The sequence below is a fragment of the Onychomys torridus genome, unplaced genomic scaffold (assembly GCF_903995425.1).
Source record: "Onychomys torridus unplaced genomic scaffold, mOncTor1.1, whole genome shotgun sequence".
In the NCBI taxonomy this organism is placed as follows: Eukaryota; Metazoa; Chordata; class Mammalia; order Rodentia; family Cricetidae; genus Onychomys; species Onychomys torridus.
In genome coordinates, this window is record NW_023411578.1 from 6,407 (window position 1) to 29,395 (window position 22,989).

Here is a 22,989-nt window from a genome sequence, read left to right on the forward strand (position 1 = left end):
ATTTTCAAAAATTATTAGGAGATATAAATTGGATAAGAGGAAGTTTAGGAATGGCCAATTATGAGTTAAAACCATTATATGATATTTTAATTGGAGATGCAGCCTTGGATTCACCGAGGCAATTAACCAGTGCAGCCCGAGAAGCCTTAACAAAATTAGAAGATAGACTACAAAGAGCTTTTCTTCAAAGAGTGCAAAATAATGATGATATTACCCTGTGCATTCTGCCTACCCAGTTACAACCTACGGGAATTTTATGGCAAAAAGGACCCTTGTTATGGATTTATACTAAAATCTCACCTGCAAAATCAATTGAGTATTATCCTATTGCTGTAGCATTACTTGCGCAACAGGGTATTCAACAATGTTTACAATATTTTGGGACATCACCACAAACGCTAGTTGTTCCTTATGATTCTACTCAAGTCAAGGTATTATGTGCTGCCGTAGATGATTGGGCAATACTGCGTTGTACCTATCCAGGACACATAGATTGCCATTATCCTAAACATCTACTATTAACTTTCTTTAAAGAACATCCTGTAGTTTTCCCTAAAGTAACTGCTTCAAAGCCCATTCCAGGAGCAAGTGTTATATTTACAGATGGGTCTAAGACAGGCTGTGGTGCTTATATGGTGGATTCTAATGAACCTGTAAAGCATCAATTCTTGCCAGGTGCACCTCAACAGGTGGAGCTTTCAATAGTTCTTGAAGTTTTCAAGGCTTGTCCATTTGCTTTTAATTTAGTGTCAGATTCTAGTTATGTTGTTAATGCTTTAAAAAGCCTTGAATGTGCAGGGCCCATCAAATCTTCTAGCCCGGTTAGCTCATTATTTGGCCAATTACAGAAACTGATCTGGCAACGTAAACATCCCTTTTTTGTGCAACACATCCGTGCACATACTAGTCTGCCAGGTCCATTGGCTAAAGGCAATGATATAGTGGATCAGTGTACTAGACAGGAATGGATGTTTGTGGCTTCTGCCATACAACGAGCACATGCTTTCCACAAAGAATTTCATGTTAATGCAAGGACATTACAACAAAAGTTTTCTATCTCACGTGCGGAGGCACGAAAGGTGGTACTAGATTGTTCCCAACGTGTCATTTTTCATCATCCTTCTAGCTTAGGAGTTAACCCCCGTGGTTTGCTCCCCCTAAAAATATGGCAAATGGATGTTACACATATCTCTGAATTTGGACGTGTCAAATATGTACATGTATCTGTTGATACCTGTTCTGGAATCATTCATGCCACCCCAATGGCAGGAGAAAAAGCCTCTCATGTCATTGCTCATTGCTTAGAAGCTTGGGCAGCATGGGGTAAGCCTCAACAGTTAAAGACAGACAATGGTCCTGCATATACTGGACAGAAGTTCACTTCCTTCTGTCAACAGATGAATGTGCAACTTGTACATGGCCTACCATATAATCCACAAGGTCAAGGCATTGTGGAGCGTGCTCATCGCTCCTTGAAGGAGTTGCTTCAAAAGCAAAAAGGGGGAATAGGCTATGGCCGTACCCCTAAGGACAGACTTTCTCTTGCATTATTTACTCTGAATTTTTTGAATTTGGATGCTTCCAATTGTTATGCTACAGATTTATCTAAAAAGTTGTCTAGTTATCTTTTAGGTAATTGGACCGGAGAGTTTGATAACCTGATGGACCTGCTGAGAGTGGCTATTGTCACGGTGAATTCGACTCGAGTGGATACCGGACTGGTGGAGGGATTGTCTTCCTGGATTGCTACAGCCATGGATCACATGAAGGAGTGGGCGGGAATAGGAGCCCTAGTAGGTTTACTGGTGCTCACCTCCCTAGTATGCTTGTGGTGCATTTGTCGCATTAGGATCTCACAGCGTCGCCATGCAGCCATGATTGTCCAAGCCTTTATGGCCATTGATGCAGGACAGTCTCCCCAAGCCTGGTTGGCTACTTTAAAAGATATTTAGGCACAGGATGCGAGGCCTGCGCACTGCACTTGAGGTTATGATACGCTGACCTCAAGAAGAGCAAGTCTGATTGCATGTGGGTTGGTACCCTAACTCCCACCTCTGTGAAAAGGGTATCGGACGGGTCTAGTGTTCTCTGGGTGGACGACGCCTGGACAAACATTAGTACATGTTCCATTTTAGCAGAGATCAGACCTCTACTCTTGCCTGTTGCTTTGTAAAACAAAAAGGGGGAAACTGTAGAGAGCCACGTGTAGCCGCACCCTAAAGATGGCTCTGGCTTCTACCCTCTGCCTTCCCGATGGCAAACACTCTTTAGGGTAAACAGCTCCTTATTTGGCTATGCCTGAATTCGTGTGTTGCTGGCATATGCGTGAACCTGTGGACAGTGCCCACGTGGCTGCTTGGGGTTGGCAGCCCAGCCCTACTTAGGTGCTGGGAGAGGCTTGCCCCAGGCGAGAGAGACACAATGCAACTAATCAAAGGTCTGAATAAACTGTAATGAGAAGGATCCCGGTGTCGCGTCTTCCTTGCTGGTCGAGGCGGGCGCAACAGGTAAGGGTTTTCTGAATAGAACTCTCATCTAATAAGAAATTAGACCAAAAATTAACAAAAAGGAACTCATGAAATTAAGACTTTTCTTAAGGGAAAAGAAAATATCATTTAAATGGTAGCACACAGAATATGAGAAAATCACTGGTGCAGCAGTGACATGGAGTTAGTGTATAATTAATTTCCTTCCAATCTACACTATAGGAAGGAATTAGTACAGGACACAGTACACAGTACCTGGTCAGAAGACCGTGGCTGCAAGGGTCATGGCCCTTTAAGATTATGCTACTAGTAACTGCTTTGTAAATGTTTCTGTTTATATAAATAGCTCTCTTCAGCTCTCAATCTTGGTCAGAGATTCTTCTTTCTATAGTAGGCAGCAGTAAATGCACAATTTCAAATGCTGAAGTAACCATGAATGCTTAACTCCTAAATGGGGTGTGAAGATCAGCCACTCACCATAGATTTAGGGAGCATACAGAAATAGGTCCTGCATATCGTGACTGAGGATGAGGGGACCTGCTCTGAAATGCTGTCTTGTGGACATGACTTATCCATAGTTCACTCACAAGAGCTATGATCACCTGCAGCTTCAAGTAAACATCTTCAGTACTAACCTTGAATATAGCTATCTATCCTGAACCAGACAGCTGGAAGAGGGAGCCTGCTGGTGGAAGAAAAAGCTCACTATGCCTTTGTCTTTGAAAAGAAAATTTAAAAGGAAGCTAGAAATTGACCATTGGTATTATTTATCAGTTCCCCAATTCTTTACCTGTCTACCTCCTAGGGAAGGCTGTAATTCCTAGTCTCACAAATTAATGAATTTATTGAAGTTAATTAACAGGTGTATAAGAGAGGGATTACTTTCAGGAATATGAATAACTCATATGCAGTAGCATCACAAAGGCTCATATTAAAATGGGTGACTCATGAAAACCAGAAACCTGAATATCTCTACAAGACTCATCTCTTCAGCTCTCCTACTCACTACCTATATAACATTGGGAGGGGAAGGGCCTTGTTAATCTTTTAAGTTTCAGCTTTCCCAGGCATGGTCTAATGCCTGAGTCTTGCCAACCTCCTCTGTCTTTCCATGGAACTTTCTGAGCCTTAATGAAACAGTCCTACCCAGAGAAGAGCACACAAGATGGATATCCAATATCATACAGTGCCCTGTTTAAAGTCCCTTTTTAAATGTCCTTGCTTTCTACATCCAAAACATCTGACATTCCTCAAACCTATTGAAATTGCTTCTCCTACCCACATATTATCATGATCATGAGACTCAACATTAACTGTGTCTCTAATCCAATCTTCCAAGGGTGCAGATCTTGCCTTAATGGCCTGATTATTCTCTTGCATGCTGTATTTGTGTTCTCAAAAGCCAAAGATTCAGAGTTGGAGATTTAGCTCAGTGGTAGAGCATTTGCCTAGCAAGCACAAGTCCCTGGGTTCGGTCTTCAGCTCTAAAAAAACCAAACAAACAAAAGCCAAAGATTCAATTATTATGTGGCTAGCTTTTGATGTGTGTGTGTGTGTGTGTGTGTGTGTGTGTGTGTGTGTGTGTGTGTGTATTTGTATGTGGTATGTGTGTATGTGTGTGTTTGTGTGCACATGTATGGGTGCACATGTGTACAGGCCATGCACATACCCACCACTTTCATCTCCATTGCAGTCCCTCCTCTGGCTGTTCCTTTTGACCCCTCCCTCACCAATAACTATGATATTGCTACTTCTGATGATCCTCTCTTAGATGAGCTCCACATGTCCCACCTTTCAGGCCTTTGTGTCTTTGAGGTCCCCAAACCACCTGTGCCAGGCTGTTGCTGCTAGGACCACCATGCATTCAGGCCCAAAGTACTCCTCAGAACAAGACAGGCTCTTCTCTTCTGCCCATGTGGTCCTACAATGCCTACAGATCAGAAGGTTGCCTATGACCAGCATGGAGTGCAAATACTCCAGAACTAAGATGACTAATTATTAATCTATTTTTAATTAACCATTATAATTTTAAATGAGCTGTACAAATATAATACCTTAAACAAGAGTAGAAATATACACACAGTACAACAAAATTAACTTTAAGTTTATATCAATAGACTAAAATCTATACCAATGTAAAACATTTTAAACAAGTTGTTGCTCTTTAGTAGTAAGTTCCTTAATCTACCCTTTCAGACTATTGTATCTATATCATATCCCCTTTTCTTCTTTAGAAAGAGATCTCATTTATAATCAACCTGCTTTAAATAAAAATATTGGTTTTTCTCTGTCTCACACCAGAGGGCTCTTCTGATTGGGACACAAGAATCTCTTAACCTTTTCTTTTAACAATATGCCTGGGTTTAGAGAAGGAGTGAGCCAATTCCATCTCCAAAGCCAGCTGGGAATTTGGGCGTAGATTGTCTTACTACTTTCTGATGGAGGGGGGTGCTGTATCTGATGGGAACACAAAGAAAATTTTAGGATTATGGAGTAGTCAGTGAGGGTAAACCTCTGAGCCAGTTGCCTTGAAACCATTTTGGATGTTGGATCTTCGGGGCCATGGTGCCATCAGAGACCTTTCAGGTGGTCTTGGCTGATCAAACCTGATGTATCTTAATCTGGAACAAATCCACAGCTTCTGGCTTTCTGTGGAAACAAAAGCAGAGACTCTTTTCCAAAGCAACATATCCTTATATCCAAATTTTGAAGTCAAGGAACCTTTAAAATTTACATAGTTGTTTAACTCAACAGCTTTTATGATCAAATCTTTTTCTGTAGTTAAAAATCCCAAAGACAATATAAACCAGATTCTCTGTATAATATCCATCTTTGTAAGACTGAAACGCCACTGTGGCTGCTGGCTCCGCCCACCTCAGCTTCCCAACATGGTGGTGGTACAGTTTACTGCCAGCTCTGGGTCTGGAGCCGTGTGTACCATCAACTATCAGAAGCAGTTCTACTAAAGCAGCACATAGCTCAGAAACCCCTTTTTTTTTTAAACTAGCAAAGGCTAAATCCACCCTGCAGCAGAGGAAAGTGCCGCTTGAGGACTCCTCATTCCAGCAACACTGCAGGTCAGACGCACAAGCCAGGAACCCGCCATAGTAGCTCAAATCGGCAGGCTGCCACTAACTTGAGAGAGACAAGTAGAAAGCTGTTTTTAGTTCCGTTTTAGAATCTTTTTTGTCAGGTTTTAGGTGAAAACTCTTGCTCCACGTTGGGCGCCATTTGTAGTTGGAGAGCTTCTCTCCAGCTCCTGCCAAGCCCTATTAGTCCAACAACCCACTTATAAAATAAACACACAGACATTCATATCATTTAAACTGCTTGGCCATTAGCTCAGGCCTACCATTGTCTAGCTCTTACTCTTATATTTAGCCCATTTCTATTAATCTATACCATTGTCTAGCTCTTACTCTTATATTTAGCCCATTTCTATGAATCTATACATTGCCACGTGGCTCATGGCTTACCAGTACCTAATGTCTTTCTCTCATGGCAATGGCTGGCAGCATCTCCCCTCAGCCTTCACTTCCCCGCCTTCTTCTCTTCCTTATCCCGCCTACCTTATGCTTCCTGCCTGGTTACTGGACAATCAGCACTTTATTTATTTTAACCAATCAGAGCAACACATTTGACATTCAGAACATCCCACGGCACCCTTCACAGGTCCACACCCACTGCAGCATCCTGACCTGCCATCTTTGCCAGCCATGCCCCTGGCATACAGCCACGACCCTGAAACAACTCCACCTGAAGTGAACAGACCATGCCTCAAATTGTCAATGAAGCTTGGCCCAACTGGGGTCCTACTGGAATTCACGGAAGGGGCTGGGGCATCATCCTCAATTAAACCTCACACCTGGAAGATCCATTTCTGCAGATCCCAATATCTCAGCTAACACCAGTTGTATGGCACTTTTCCTGAGCATATGGGTCACCAAGAGCTTGAGAATCAACTGAATGACTCCAAGTTCATTTCTGCTGCAGTGATTCATTAAGTAATTCATGGAGAAGTGAGAATAAAGATTCATGATAGTGTCTGGAGTTCCTGCCTGGGCTTCCTCTTCATAATGGACTGTAACCTGTGAATGAAATACACTCTTTGCTCCCCTTTTTTGCTTTTGGTCAGTACTTTCTCACAGCAGCAGAGTAGCAAATTAATCTCTGTATCTGGACTTAGGTGTGTTCTTTTGTTTGTTGTTGTTTGAAGCAGGGACTGGATATGGACTCCTGCCATGGTGAGAACTTCCAGTCCTACTGTCCAAGTGTCTCCAGTTCCAAGGTTCCTGGTCTCTGCCACTATAATGCATGTGTCTTTAAAAATATGTTTTCTTCATAATGTAAGAACTGTTAGATGGATAATTACCCCCTATTTCAAGTTGTACTACAGAGCTATAGTTATAAAAACAGCATGGAATTGGCAGAAAAAGAGACACTGTGATTAATGAATGGAATTGAAAACTCAGACACAAATCCACATACCTACAAACTCCTAAAAGCAGCCCAAAATGACAGTATCTTCAACAACCAGTGCAGGTCAAACTTTCTGCCTGCATGTTAAAGAATCCAAATTGATCCACACTTATCACACTGCACAAAACTCAACTCCTAATGGATCAAAGAGGTCAATATTAAACCAGATACAAAGAATCTGATAGGTGAGAAAATAAAGAATAGCCTTGAGCTCATTGGCACAGGAAAACATTCTGAACAGAACACCATTAGCACACATACTAAGATCAACAATGAATAAATTGGACCTGATGAAACTGAGAAGCTTCTGCACAGCAAAAGACACCATCATTCAGACAAAGTGGCAGCCTACAGAACTGAACAAGATTTTTACCAACTACACATCTGTTAGGGGGATAATATCCAAATATATAATGAACACAAAAAACTAGATATCAGACAAACAAATAATGCAATTGAAAAATTGGTTATAGGTCTAAACAGGAAATTCAGTAGAGAAACTCAAGTGGCTGAGAAACACTTAAAAGAAATGTTCAACATCCTTAGGTATCAGGGACATGCTAATCCACATAATTTAGTGATGTCCTCTTATACCATAGATCAATAAAACAAGTGACAGCGCCTGTTGGCAAGAATGTGGAGAAAGGGGAACATTCATCCATTGCTGGTAGGAGTGCAAATTTGTTCAGCCACTATGGACACCAATGTGGAAGGTACTCAGGAAGATGAGAATCGAACTACTTCAATATCCAGCTATACCACGCTTGGGAATATACCCTCCAAATGTTACATCCTACTGAAGAGATACTTGCCGAACCATGTTCATCCAGGTAGACTGTCTCTTAATCATCCTCTGTGGAAGTCTTTCTTTCCCTGCTCTGAAAGAACACAAATAGGTTACAGACAGTCTAACTTCACAGGTCCTTGACAAATTAGGGAAGAGATTTCCTAATGTCTGCTGGGCAGCTACAGAGCCAAAGTAAGAAGAGATGAGACATAAAAGGAGGTAAAGTTTTACTAATTGCAGCAGGTAAGGAGAGCATGAGCATTGTTTGGAAGATAGTGTCTTCCATAGAAACTATAGTTATTTTATTCAGGGAGCAATAACATATTTTGAGATGTGTGTGTCAATTCTGGAAGATGCTCATTGAAGGAGGACACGACACAGTTCAACATGGTAAGTTCAAGGTCACGTATCCTATCCTTTTTAGTATTATATGAGAGAGGGCTGGGGGAGAGAAGGAGCCACTGATTGACTGTATCGGACATGGCACCTAAAATGTAACTTGACACTAGAGATACATGCTTAAGATTCCACTAATGGTACTTGGACAGGACAGGGACATTTCAGAACAATAATGAGATTACAAATGTCATATAACCAACTGTACAACTCTGCTGATCTCCATGCCATTATTTCCTCCCATTATATTGACTTGTATTTCTATAAATCTGAGGCTAAATAAACTCCACCTCCTGTAAGTACATCTTTGCCAACTATTAGATCACAGCCATGAGAAAAATTAGTAGTAGAGTGGCTGGTGACAAGAATATGGGAGCAAAAAACGTTAAAAAATCACTATGGATTTTTCCAAGCCTTGACTTTTGATATCACATGGAGTCCAAGTGAGGTAAGCTAGATATAAGCCAATAGAAGGGCACTACCTAGGGCCGGGTTCTGTCTTTGTACTTCAGAGAAGCAGTTGGGAAGTTGGTGGCAGAGCAGTTGGATTCAGTTATTTCTGCTAGATTTGGACTTTTCACAACCTGTAGGATATCGACATAGTGAGTTTACTTTCCAGGTTTTCAGTTTGGGTTTTTGTCATTTGGTAGCTTTTATTTGTTTTATTTACAACATTGGTTTGGGTTTTGATTTTTGCCTGTAAGTGCTTTTTCCTCATTTCACCTCATTTTCCTTTTATCAACTTCTTTGTCATTTTTGCCTTGTTCTTCTGTAATTTACATAGATAGTGCTATATATTATCTGTATAGCATGAGGAATTTGATGATCTCTCATATCTGCCTATATTGCATTTTGATCATGTTTACCTGCTCTATTTCACTTACCCATGATTTGAATATGACAAGTACTTCCAAATGAACAAAGGTTCTTCCCCCTGCTTGTTTATGAACCCTAGGGAAAAAATGTGATGCTTGTGTTTATGGAACTGGAATATTTGAAGTAACACTTTCTCTAGTTCCAAATGTTTTCCTGAAAAAGGCATTTCATTCCTTTGATGTCTGATTATAGGACTTACCTCAATGTTGTGTGCTTTGCTTTGTGGCAATTTGTGTCTGTGGATGAATCCTAATGATCCAGGGTGAGGGGATATTTCTTGATCATGAAGTATGGTCTTATTAATGTGTTGTTGAATTTGGTGTGAGCTATCTCTTATTAAGGATTTTATAATCTATGTTAGTCAAGGACATTGCCTGATACTGGCCTCTTTAATTTTTATTTACTTGGTTTAAGAATAAGGGTAATGCATCTTATATGAGAAAAATTTGAAATTGTTCCTTTCTTCAGACCTACAGGCTACTGGAAAATTGCTGCTAGATGTTGAAATGATAGAATTCATCAGTGAATTGTGCTGGTCAATGTACAAGTCTTTCTTGATTCTCAATATTTTCACAGTGTTTTGTCTAATTTTATTTCTTAGACTTTAATTTTCTCTTTGACTTATTATTTCCCTCCTTCTTGAATGTGTTTTCTATTTTTTCACAGGGGAGGGAGGGAATGGCCAGAGCTTACAGAAGGACAGTGATGGTATGATAGATCTTTCTTTCAGACAAAAGGTCATTAGGAATGATGGACTGGACACTCAGTGGGTGTCTAAAGGAGTTTTATTCCCACAAGACAAAGTATGTCTCCATGAACTTCAAGGTCTCTGAGGGGAAGTGAGTTGCTGTAACACCTAGAAGCAGGCTATGAGACCTGTGCTACATGACAGAGGATGGGATCTGGAATTTAGAATACTTGAAGAGCTCATTGATTATATTAAGGGGTGAGTGGGAGAGATACGGTCAATGTATGACTGTGTGACAGCAATGAATCATCTTGGCTTCTGGGAAAGTAACGGGGGTGGGGTGAGGATGCATAGCAGTCCTCTCTGCTAAGGGCATTTTTCCTTGTGGGTAAGAATATGAATGGAAAAAATAATAATAAAAAACGGTGTTGTGTATGTATAGTGTTCCACACAATATTGTGCACCCTAATAAATTTATCTGGGGTCAGAGAACAGACAGCCACTAGAACAGAGCCAGAAATGGTGGCTAGAAAATGGGTCAGAGCAAGCCATAGCAGAAGTTGGGCGGTGGTGGTGCATGCCTTTAATCCCAGCACTTGGGAGGCAGAGCTAAGGCGGATCTCTGTGTGTTCAAGGATACAGCCAGCATGGAGACAGATGCCTTTAACCCCAGAAATCCAGCCTTTAATCCCAGGGAGTGATGGCAGAAAGTAGAAAGATATATAAGGCATGAAGACCAGAAACAAGAAGCATTTAGCTGGTTCAGCATTTGACTGGTTAAGCTTTCAGGCGTTGGAGCAGCACAGTTCAGCTGAGAGCCATTGGGATGAGGACACAGAAGCTAGCAATCTGAGGAAACAAGACCAGCTGAGGAACTAGTGAGGTGAGGAAACTGGCTTGTTTTGCTTCTCTGATCTTCTAGCATTCACCCCAATAACTGGCCTCAGGTTTGATTTTATTAATAAGAACTGTTGAGATTCCTGCTACATTAATCTCAGTACCAACCATAGAAGACCTGGAGGTCTGTACAGACAGGCACTGATGAGGAGGTCACGTGGCTGGGTTTACAACCAAATGAGAAAGCAGAACAGAAAGTCAATAAAAAAGAAAAAAACACAGGAAGTATCTCTCTTGCAGAGAGGAAAGACAGAGCAGCAGTGAAGGGTAAGGTTTTCAGCTCTCAGCTATTGCTCTGACCACTTGGCATTTAACTCTGCAACTGGCTCTGTGTTTCTTATTTAACAAGACGGTTACATCTACACTGTGTTTTTGTTTGTTTGTTTGTTTTTTTCCGAGCCTCAATTGGTCCATTGCATGTGATATCACAAGGATCCCTTGTGAGGTATGCTAAATACTAGCCAATGAAAAGGCACTGCTTGAGGCTGAGTTTTGTCTGTACTTCAGAGAAGCAGTTGGTTGGTGGGAGAGCAGTTGGACTTAGTTGTTTCCCATACACTTGGCCTTTTCCCTGACCTGTTGGATCTGGACATAGTGAGTTTGTTTACCAAGTTCTCAGTTTGGGCTTTTGGCAGTTGGCATTTCTTTCTTTCTTTATCTACATTATTGGTTGGGGTATTAATTTTTCCCTGTAATTCCTTTTTTTTTTTCATTTCAACTTATTTTCCTTCTATCAACTTCTTTTCTTTGTCATTTTTGGCTGTGTTCTTGTGTATTTTACAAATTTACTGGTATATATTAAATGTATAGGATGAGAAATTTGATCATGACTTTGATATCTGGCTTATTCCATTTTGATCATATTTATCTGCTGTATTTCACGTCCCCACCCACTGAGTTTGACAAGTACTTCCATTATACAAAGGCTATCCCCTGCCTGCTCATGACCTATACTAAACAAATGAGACACTTGTGTTTGTGGAACTGGCATGTTTGTAGTAACACTTTCTCTAGTTCCAAGTTTCTGCCTGAAAAAGGAATTTCATTCCACTGATGTCTGATTATAGGACTTACCTGAGTGTTGTGTGTATGCTATGCTGTTTGACCATTTGTGTCTGTGGATGAATCTTGAGTGTTCCTGGTTAAAGTCATCTTGACCATGAAGTCTGGTCTTATTAATGTAGTGTTCAGTTTGATATGAGCTATCAATTACTCTCATTCAGGATTTTCCAATCTGTCAATCAAGGATATTGCCTCAAACTAGGATCTTTTTAAAATGTCATATATGGTTTGAAAATCAGGGTAATATTTCTTTTATGAAATGTGTTTGAAAGTGTCCATTCCCTCAGTTTTATGGACTACTGAAATACTGCGGATCATTGTTGCTAGTTGTTGAGATTGTAGAAGTTGATTTCCAGGTGGTTGGTTTTGGTTCCTGGGATTTAAGTTTGCTGTTTCATATTTACATTTATGTTTTTCATTTTCTCTGTTTATCTATTCTTCTTTTGTGCACTACATCCTGACTGCATCCTCCCCTCCCTCCACTCCTCCCAGTTGCCCCCCACCTCCTCTCTCCACCAGATCCACTGCTCCTCTGATTCCCTTTAGAAAAGAGCAGGCTCCCAAAGGATAGCAACTGAACATGGAATAACAAGATACAATAAGATTATATTTAAATTTTTGTTTTTGTTTTAGTGGTAATTTGTGCTTATATTATCTCTTTCATCATTAAATATTACCCAATATTCATTTTTGAAAATTAGGTCTAATATTTCCCTTTGGTTTCTTTTCTCCTGTTTAGAAAATATGTTCATATTTACTAGACTAAATAAATATATAAAACACATAATATATCATTGTGTGTAGTATATATGCATTACATATTATAATATTTATGATAATTGTATTTATTATAATATATGCTAATTACAATATTATAATGTATAATACTAGTTTAAAGCTAGAATTTATTATACTATTTACATACTCATAAATATAATATTCGCAATTATATAAGTATAGTACATTATATATATATATATACTTCATATACATTGCACATAAGCAATTGCATGATACAATTTCCATACATGCCTATACTATACTTTGATCAAATTTCCCTGCACTATTTCAGTACCCTCACCACAGCTTTGTGACTGATACTATTACTTTTCCAAAAGCCTATCCCTTTTCATCCATATGACGCAGAGGAGACAAAGTTGATCCCATTTGTATTTGTGGACCTGCTTTCTCTCATGTAAAACTATATCTAGTTTTAGCTACTTTCCTTATAACACAACAGTTCACTAGTCACTGTGCTGAGAGTGGACTCTTCCCCACAGTCTCCTTATATGCCATGCTGTTGTTCAATTTGTTTGTTACAAGTTTTACTTCTGCCATTTTGACTGTGAACAAAGGGCTCTTTGGTGTACACTGAGAGCACTGTGCTGCTGCTGCCTGCCCACCCCAAGGTGAGCCCAGAATTCTTGCACCAGGGGCTTCAAGGAAAAGAGAGGACAGTGGAGACCTACATGGAGAACAGTTGGTTGGACCACACAGATGAATTCCTATTGTATTTTAAATATACTATTTCAATATCCTTTTTAAATGAAAAGTTGTATCCACTCAGAGGGCCCAGAATTTCAGATATGTGGTACATTAGATGGCAAATTGCACAGCTTCCTATTCATGTGAAGCCCTGGAAGGCTGAGACAAAAGCAGACAGCATAGCATGGGGACCATGGGGTGGGAAGGAAGGGAGGAGAGTTTGTCTAAAGGGGGCAAAGGGTCAGAATGTAGGAATCAGGAAAGGAAATATGGCACAGAACTTTAATCTGCCAAAGTCAGTAATAGAGGTGCTTTCATGTTTTTTGTTTTGTTTTGTTTTTCTGCTTTGAAGTGTGGAAATGGAAATGGCCTAATAGAATTCCAGCCCTGGTGAGGAGCCATGGAAGGGACTCAAGACAGATCACCAGAGCACCAGCTCCCTCCAACCTATGGCAACACGCACCTGCATCCATCCTGCAGCTATTGGGTCTGAGCTGCCACTTTCCATCTCCTTCAGCTTACTCCAGGTCCAGCACTATTGCTGAACGAAGAGGTGGTCATAAGGCACAGGCTGTGCTTGTAGGACCACTCCCACTGCATGGAAAACAGCAGCTTCTACAACCAGGAGTGACTTTTACACCAATCTCGGCTGCTCATCATCTTGGTCACTTTAACCCCTTGAACTTATTCTGTGACTGCCTTTTGGAAAGAACAGTAAGACCTGTGTAAGTCCTCTAGAAGGAAGATGGGTGAAAGGAGATAAAGGGGACTAATTAGGAAACGGGATTGGGACAGGAATAGGGAAAATGAGAGGTGGTGTAGAATAAGGAATAGACTCTGTCCTGAGGAACTTCTGGTCAACAAAGTAAGATGAAAGAGATGTGTGTGTGTGTGTGTGTGTGTGTGTGTGTGTGTGTGTGTGTGTGTGTTTACCTGAGACAGGGGCCGTGGACAAGCTAGAGCAGGAATAAACCTCCCCTGAAGTGCAGAGCGGGAGCTAGGAACAGACAGCAATGAGGAGGAGAGGGCCTGCTCTGGTGGTTCCTAGCATGTGTCCAGCCACACAAGTAGGATGCTGCCTTGAAAACAGTATCCTGTTCTCTCCTACTGAGCTAGGGTGTGGCAGGAGAAAAGCACAGCACATTGGTCAGTGGGGTCCCATTTTCCTCAGTGCTGAGTCTGTTAAAGTCACTGAGGGAGGCACTTTCTTTATTCTTTCGATTTTTATTGGGGGAAAGTGAAATGGCCTATTTGATTACAGTCTTGGTGTGGTGTGGTGCAACAGGAAGGATCCGGGCAAGAAATCTTTGTCCTGTGTGATGATATATTAGGGCTACAGGTTCCAGTATCCACCCTCTAAGTGTTGTGCCTCAGCTGCCATCTTCCCCATCCTTCACTGCACTGCTGCCCCTGCACTGTTGCTGGACATCCCTAAGTCGTCACATGTAGCATCAACCCAATGAATGTCTGCATCCCTCCTTTCATGGTTCCGGTGGGACCTGGCTTCCACAGCATCTAAAAGGACTGCCTCTGTCAACAGGACAGACTTGCACACAGGTCTCCAGCTTCCCCCATGTTTGATCCCTTCATCACCTCCAAACTGTTTTCTGACTGTCTTTTAGAAGGAACTGTAAATCCAATGGGAGATGGGAGAATGGAGATAAGTGGAAGAACAGGGAGAGGTGGAGAGGATGAAGAGGAAATGAGAGGACCTGTAGAGAGGGGGTAGAGTCTGTCCAGAGGAGCTTATCTGTAAATGAGTCAAGAGAAAAGGATGTTTTGCTCAGGCAGGGGTCTTGAAGAAGAACAGAACCAATATGTCAAGCCAAGCAGAGTGTGAACTCTTGTTTATTGCCAGCATGAGAAGGAAAGGCCCTGCTCTGAGGGTTCCTGGCACATGTCGAGGTAGAGAAATGGGAGGCTGCTTTGGAAAGGGATTCTCATTCTGGGAAGAGTGTGGCAGGAGAGAAGGGTGGTTCCATCATTCAATGGAGTCCTCTCCTGCTCCTGTCTGACATGGCCTTTGGCAGATCTGATGACATGTATGTCTTTGTCTCCATAGCCTCCTTCATTCAGGCTTCCCATGTTGCCTCCCATCTCCTGGTCCTAGAATCTTGCTTCATTTTTCCAGTGTTCTGCTGCAATGTGGGAAGGTAAGTCCCAGCAGCCATGGGACTTCTTTATGACCAATGCTCACCATAGGGGTCAGGTTTACAAGGAAACCTTGATCATCATGGATCTCTTGATGACAGTCCCTGGGGTAGTGTGAAGCACTGGTGAGTGTCTGAACTATTTTCCAGGTCACCTTCCAGGTAGGGAGCAACTCACTGAGTTGGCCAGGGGAAATGAACTCGAGGTGTGACAAGGGAGGAACTGTCTTCTCTGTTACAGTTGGCATCCAGCTCCATTCTGACCATCTGACCCTGGACTGTTAGCAAACACTGGTGCAAACTAAAGGCTGTGGCCAGAACTTCTTCCCAGTGGATGATAGCCAGCTTGTGCTGTCACTTACTTCTAGAACCCTGACCATCTGGTGAGTCCCATGTGCACAGATCAAGAAGCAGTTTGTTTAGGCAGTGAGATTAATTTTCAGTTTGTGGGTATCATCTGGGGTCAGGCCTTGTTTCTGTTGCATATCAGGCAGGGCCGAGAAATGGTTGAGTATTCTTTTGAATTCTGGAAATGAGATAGGGAAATTTCCTGAATCCACATTTGATTTTTTTTTTTTTTGAGACTGGATCTCACTGTATAGCCCTGGCATTCCTGAGACTCTGTGTAGAACATGCAGCTCTCAACTTCACAGAGCTCGACCACCTGCCTCTAACTCCTGAGTGTTGCAATTACAGATGTGCACTGCCATGCCTCACTTCAGTACATCAATGGTAAGTTCCTCCAGACATCTGAGGCAGAATTAGACAAGTTCTGTGCTTCTTTCATCTTAACAGGGTCAGGGATTAAACCAAAGGTACTTTCATCCTGGACAGACTAGAAACAGCAGCAAACTCCAAATCTAACCTTCAGAATAGAAGTCTATGTCCACCAGTGAACATATACCTGGATGTGAGAAGTGCCTTCATGAATTCTTCTGGGGACCCAAGTCAGTGGGCTGGGGAGTTACACCCTAGCTGATACATCCTTGGAAGCAAGGCACAGAGCATGTAAATGCTGCTTCCTAACCTGGTTTTCACAGGATCCCTACCTGCAGTCCAGGTATGAGTCACATGACTTCAACCTGACCAATCAGCAGAGTCCAGATTGGTTACCTGGATTGAGTTCTTTCTGTTTGAGGCATCAGATCACAGCTGAGGACTCAAGGTGGGTCACTAAGACAGCTGGTGCCTGTCTTGGGATGTTGAAAGCAGGGCTTTCACTTTAAGGACACCAGTGGCAGAGGCAATGCATGAAGTCACAAATTCTAGGTAGGCACTTCTAGTTCTACTCATCTGACACTCAGATACTGTATGCTTGGCTGTTGACTTCCATGTCTACTCTTGCTCATGGGTCCCAGAGTGCTTTTGTTATTTGTCAAAACCACTTTGGGTTAGATTTTAGGCCACTGAACCTTGTTCATACTCCCTGGCTAATGGAGAACACAGGGCTGCAGGTTTCTGGATTCTGAACCAACTAGGACTCTGTGCAGCCCACTCTGGACAGTCTGTGAAGATAGAGGTGATCTGCCCCTCCTGGTTGTAGACCATCCCAGGAAGACCTCTGTCTTGTTCCATGTCCTTAGTGTTCTGTTTTTCATGTTCTAGCTCTTACATACTGCCAGATGTTGCATGTGAAAGAAAACAGTGATCTTTGTCTTTGGGGAAATTCTATTCACATATAACGCAGTCATCCTCAGTTGTATCCATTTTCTGAAAAATGTCTAAATTTCATTCTTGAGGGTGAATATGTGTTTTTTGCCCTGCATGGTCTTTATTTATTTGTTTCAGATATCTATTTTTTTATTCATTTATTCTGTGTCTTTAACATCATGTATCTTGATCACATTCATATCCTTATCACTTCACATCCATGTTCTACTTCTGCACCCACCCAATAAAACAAAATTTAATAGAAAGAAAGTTAAATAAGATAAAATAAAAAGGGGGAGACTTAATGATCTCCTCATGAAAGCTGCAGTGTGACCAAGAAGTCACACTGTAAACCCCTTTGTCCATATATCTTCAGTTACTAGTGCTCATTGCAGAGTCACTGGTCTGGGTCGAAGCCTTGGTTTTATACTACACTAATTTTGTATTTAAAACTGTCATCTGGGGTTGGGGATTTAGCTCAGTGGTAGAGCGCAAGGCCCTGGGTTCGATCCTCAGCTCAAACAACAACAACAACAACAACGAACAACTGTCATCTGTTGTTTGGCACACTAACTTGTTTCCCTGTATGGGTATACAAATCTGAAACTCTGTCTTCAAAATTACCAGTCCCACTGTACAAACCCGCTTCTAAATAAAGTGACCTAGTTGAGCTGGAGATGGAGAGCAGAGGACGATAACCAGAGACTGCAGAGGCAGCAGGAAAGAATTGACTAAGGGAGGAAATTAGAGAGGATGGAAGAGACAGACGGGAGGAGCCATGGGGAGAGATGCACAGTAGAGAAAGAACAGTCGAGCATAAGTGCTGCATATTTCAAGTTCCCCTAGGGTCCTTTTCACATGTCCTTCCTCTTTAAAGTGATGAGTTCTATACATCAGGAGACTCAGGGTGGAGATGTGCAGGTGTGGCCTGAGACAGCAGAAGTAGGCTCTCTGCAGGAAGTCCAGATGGCAGTGTGCGCACTTCCCCAGCATACAGGGTCTCTGTCCAGCACAGGAGGAGGTAAGCCAACTATCACAGGTTCCTCCCCAGGAAACACTAATTATCAAGGAAATATGACCCAGGGCTGGTGTTTCACAGCATCCTCCTTAGAGGGGGCCTTGAGCCAATACCATGTACAAGCTACCCTTGAACGTGCAGACCCTGTGGACCAGTCTGCAGGGGAATATCTCAGCAGTACTCATTAATCTGTCCATCCCTTCAGGTTTCTGGTTCTAGTGAAATGTTTCCCCACATGAGGGAAAAGGAGCTCCTTCCTCTCCTTCCTCTACCTCTCTTCCCTGCTGTTGTATTTGCAGCCTTCATTTATCCCTGTGTCCTGACCATCAGAAAAGACACAATCCTACTGCATGCTGGTCTAGTTTATGTGTTTGTGAAGGGGCCTCATTGTAGGGAGTTTTATAAGACCCAAATTTGTCTCCTAACAGGAAAGTGACAGCAAGCTGGAGGAAAATGGGTACCACTTTGGATGGAATGCAGGGACTTTGCTCCACTTTGGAAGGGAGTAGGTCTTACCTAGTATAGGGTGCAGTGTCCAGAGGTGGGATTAGCACTCTTACAACCACTTTGTATCCAGTTACCACTGGGTACAGTGGTCAGGCCTACAAAGCCTTGTTGATCATAGAGCTAGGGCTTTCAGCTAGGCTGTCTACTAGCTTGTCCTGCTGGCCTGATTGTCTAAAGTGTTGTCAGGTGCAGCTGACAGGCAGATAGCCACTCCATGCAGTAAAGTGTAGGGCCCTGGAACTCCCAAGTTGGGTAACTGCCGCCCTGCTTGCTGACCTTGACTAGATGTCCTCCCTATGCTGATTCCCTACCAGTCTTCACCCTCCTGAATGCTCACTGGAGGTTCTTTGTTTGTGTATCCTGCATTTGGTGTAAACAGCTTAGATATAAGAATGTAGAACATTCAGTAGTGAACTTCTGCCTTCCAGGGGTTCTTCCATTGTGCTGTAAGCCTGTATTCAAGGTTTTCTCCCTTCTTCAATAAATGGCATTCGGCATCCTGCTAGCATGAATGACCCGCTGTCTCTTGTCTCTGTTTTTTCGATCCATAGCCCCTCGCTCAGACATAGTGAATGGATGATGGTAGCACGGGCGCTACCACAACAGTAAAGGATGGCAACTCTGATGGAGATGAATGCCAAGGCTCATCTGTGGGCAGCACATGGCTGAAGGCATCACTGAGCTCACTATATAACAGCCTGTGGTAGATAAGAAGTTTTTGATTTCTGGTCTAAACTTGACTCTGGCTTAAAGGTTAGGAAGAATGAGGCTGCCCAGGAAGGCCCCCCTCAATTCCAAGGGTAGGTGGTCATTAAGCTTGTGTTACAGAGGACCAAAATGAGAGAGAGAGAGAGAGAGAGAGAGAGAGAGAGAGAGAGAGAGAGAAGAGAGAGAAACAGCTGAGGCATGGCTACAGAGGAATGCTAAGATAACATGGTGTAGGTGGCCCATCTCTCCCTTCTGATCCTAACACCACTGAGGAAGAACACTTTGAACCAAAGAGGGTGAACATCTTCTCACACCTGTATGTTGTGACATCCATTCTTTCACTGGCCAGTGACTTAGTCTGTGTTGGGTTCCAGAGCCAGGAGCTTGAGGATTCACAAAACAAGGGAAACCAGCCAAGAGACAATAACCTGCTTGCTCCTCAGTCCCCGGCAGGTCTGTTTGTCAGTGAGTGGCCACTAAGGCAGGCTTTAATCCTGAGGCACTTAACTGAAACCATGGCCTGGGCAAGGGTGACTTGGGTACTGTGGCCAGGTCATGGGATCTCATAGGAGACAGCACTTGTGGACCATGGTATCCAACCCCTAGTAATGGTCTCTAAGAATGTGAATCTCAGAGTGCAGAGTTAATGACCAAGAGGATCGGTGAGTATAATGTGAACTTTTTATATCGCTGGCTACTGGAGGGTAGCCATGTGGTTGCCTTTAGGCGTTTACCTGAGTGAAGTCAGCTTATGATCAGGCTCACTTAACACCCTCCTTCATGACTGCTTGGGACTGTTTACATTTCTCCCAGGTCACTGACACAGATAGGATGGCTGGTGTGGTAACAGCCTGTGTCTCTGGCAGTCTCAGAGGTCAGCTCCAGAATCTCATGGACCATCCTTTCCCTCCTGAGATCTGCAGGTTCTGTTCGATATGTTCTGTGACAAAGCTTCACTGTATGTGCATCCTGTCTCATCTAGGCACATGTTCAGTTTTCTGGGTGCAGGAAGCACAGTGCCCAGAAACAGACATGTTGGTGTAAACTGCTTTTCCTTCTTGAGCCTAGAGCCTGTTTATGGGAGAGTAGGAGAGCAGCTAGGACAAACCAATCCATACATTCAGGGCTCCCCGAGAAGACCCCACTGAGTTCTTCCTGAGGAAGGTCACATAGGAAGAAAAGAGATATTATCCCTGCCTCATTAGGTCCTGAGTTCCACCAAAAATAAACCTGCTATTACCTGAAAGGCCACAGGTCTATGGTGATGAATGAATCTTTCTGCCAGCCTCATCACTGGTCTAAAATAAGTCTTCTCTTGTAGGTGCCTGGCCAAGTCCTGAATAATGGACCCTGAGAATTCCTAACCTGAGTATGTCCACACTGGGCATTAGTGCCATTGAGGGAAAACAGTGCCTCTCACCTCTCCTTTATAGCACACTAGCATGCCATTGTCTGAGCTCTAGAGGAACTCAGAGGCTCCACACAGCAATGGGAGGACATGCTGTGGAGGACAATGACATGGTTTCTTTGCCATCATCCAACTACAGACAACCACCCCAAATTACCAACAAGATTCGGGGAATATACATGAGCGCCCTTTTGTGAAAGCCTACTAGTGCATACTTACTGTTGAATCCCTGCCCATTTAGACCCCTTTGCATTTTGACAGTTCAGAAAGTCACCTATGTCTCTCTGTCCTCACAGATAACCCAGAAAAGCTTTCTGAGCAGAGAAAGAAAGTATCTCAGAAGTGCTTTGGGAATTAGATGTGCTTCTCTTCCTGAACTCTAGAGTGGATCTCCTGAGAAGGGCAGTATCCATGGACCACCTGTCCCAGGGTACCAAAAACACAAAGAAGGAGAACCCGAGGTCATCCACTTGGCCCATTTCTCACTGCCATTATGTAGAGACAATTAATAAACAAATAATGAAGTATTTAATTAGAATTCCAACATAATGTCTATAAATTGGAATTCAGAATGCTTTCACCCCTGAAGGAGAGAAATCCAAAGCAATATGAGCTCTAAGGTTCTACCAGTTATTATTCTAAAGGTGATAAATGTTTGTACTTCACCTATAGACTCATCAAAATCTAGTCTGATGACCAAATTGTAACAACCAACTGGACTTAGAAGAGATGGCAGAGGTCAGGAGAGATTCCTCCAGACCCCGATATTCCAGTACTTCCCACACAGCCTCAGAGATCCACAAAGAGCTACAGGGAAGTAATGGAGACCTGGAAATCAAGGCAGAGAGAACAGCTTGTCCACAAATGACTGCAGAAGAAGTCAGGAGAACAAACAATAGGGAACACATTGAAAAACTAAACACAGTCACCATTTCAACTGACTCCAAATACAAACACTGTAATGCTCACATAAAGTTATAGAAGAGAACTACATAAGTTCCTGCCTTATAGGGAGGAAGATCAGAAAATAGCCTGGAGAAGATGAACTGTGGGTTTGGGAGCCCTGATGCCACCAGCCAAGAAAATGTAGAAGCTGGAGCATGGCTGGAGCAGATACTCCCCCAGGACATCTAGAGAGAGCCTGGTCCCTGACACACCCCAGCAGACAACAAATCCCTGTCAGTGTACATTGTGTGGCTATGAGGATGTGGAGGTGTAGTGAGTGCTGTGTGGTGTGATGAGGGCTGAAACCTATCACATTGTGTGGGATAGAGATGAGCTGTCCAGCTAGATCTGATAATAGCACTTATGGATGGTACAGTCAGCTGGGGAAAGCAGCAGGGCCTGATACCTAGATACTCACATGTGCTGTTCATGCCCCTGCCACTATTAACAACTTACATATAGTGTCCATTTAAGGACATGAAGGACACCCCCCACCCACACTCACCACATAGTTCTCTAGGTATTAGGACTAGATATTCAACTCCCCTTCTGCTGTCCCACATACAATGCTAGATTCTAGACCATTCTAGACATGCCTCCAACCACAATGTACTGAGATATGGTGAAAGGTATCAGGCCCTGTGGGACACTCTACCTTCTCTCTAGGACACACATTTACTGCTTGGTTCAAACACTCCTGGAATCCTCCTGCACTGACATACAACACTAGGTATAATGTATCATGGGACGCTACAGCCATGCAACCTCACTTGCACTGCCAGCTGTCAGACAGTGATGAACAAGCCCCACAACACACACTCTAATACAATTCTAAGTATTGGTCCATGCATGACTTCCCACCAAACCACACATTGACTGCTAGATAGCAGGCCTTGCTGAACAAACCCTCCCACAAACTTCACATGTTTTCCTAGGTCTGGATCCAGAATGCCATCCACATAATCCCACATTAATGGCTACTTATCAGGCCATACAGGCACTTTTGACACTGTACCCAGGTACTCTGCTAGTTATTGGACCCCACTTGACACCCTGACATCACTGAAATTCCACATACACTGCTAGGTTTCAGGCCCCTTTGAATATCACACCCCACCACCACAAACTACAATGTTAGTATCAGGGCCCACTGGATACCACATTCTGTCATCGCATATATCCCTATTGGATATCAGATCTGCTGGGCATTCTAAACTCCATGGCAACTCCTACAAGGCTAGCTGAAGGCCTTGGAATGCACACATCACCCTGCAGCTGCCCCATATGCACTGCTAGGTATCAGGCTCTGCTGACACCCTAAATGACTCACACACACTCGGAAGTGTCAAGTACACTTGGACATCACATCCCACACTGCCAGCCTGCTTTAAAATGAATGATCAGACTTTGATTGACACCATCTCACCCATAAGCTGACACATACTTA

General features: G+C 42.9%; 1 long non-coding RNA gene across 3 annotated transcripts; it reads left to right on the top strand.

The window, feature by feature from the left end:
* Positions 1-13,048: 13,048 nt before the first annotated feature.
* LOC118575234 lies at positions 13,049-17,088 on the top strand. Of its 3 annotated transcripts, none has more exons than XR_004943856.1 (6): positions 13,049-13,080; positions 13,509-13,881; positions 15,219-15,309; positions 15,548-15,689; positions 15,890-16,216; positions 16,347-17,088. It is a non-coding gene; the product is annotated as an uncharacterized LOC118575234 (long non-coding RNA). The 3 variants fall into 3 exon arrangements; XR_004943855.1 differs by having other exon boundaries at positions 15,890-16,038; positions 16,141-17,088; XR_004943854.1 differs by having other exon boundaries at positions 15,890-17,088.
* Positions 17,089-22,989: the final 5,901 nt, after the last annotated feature.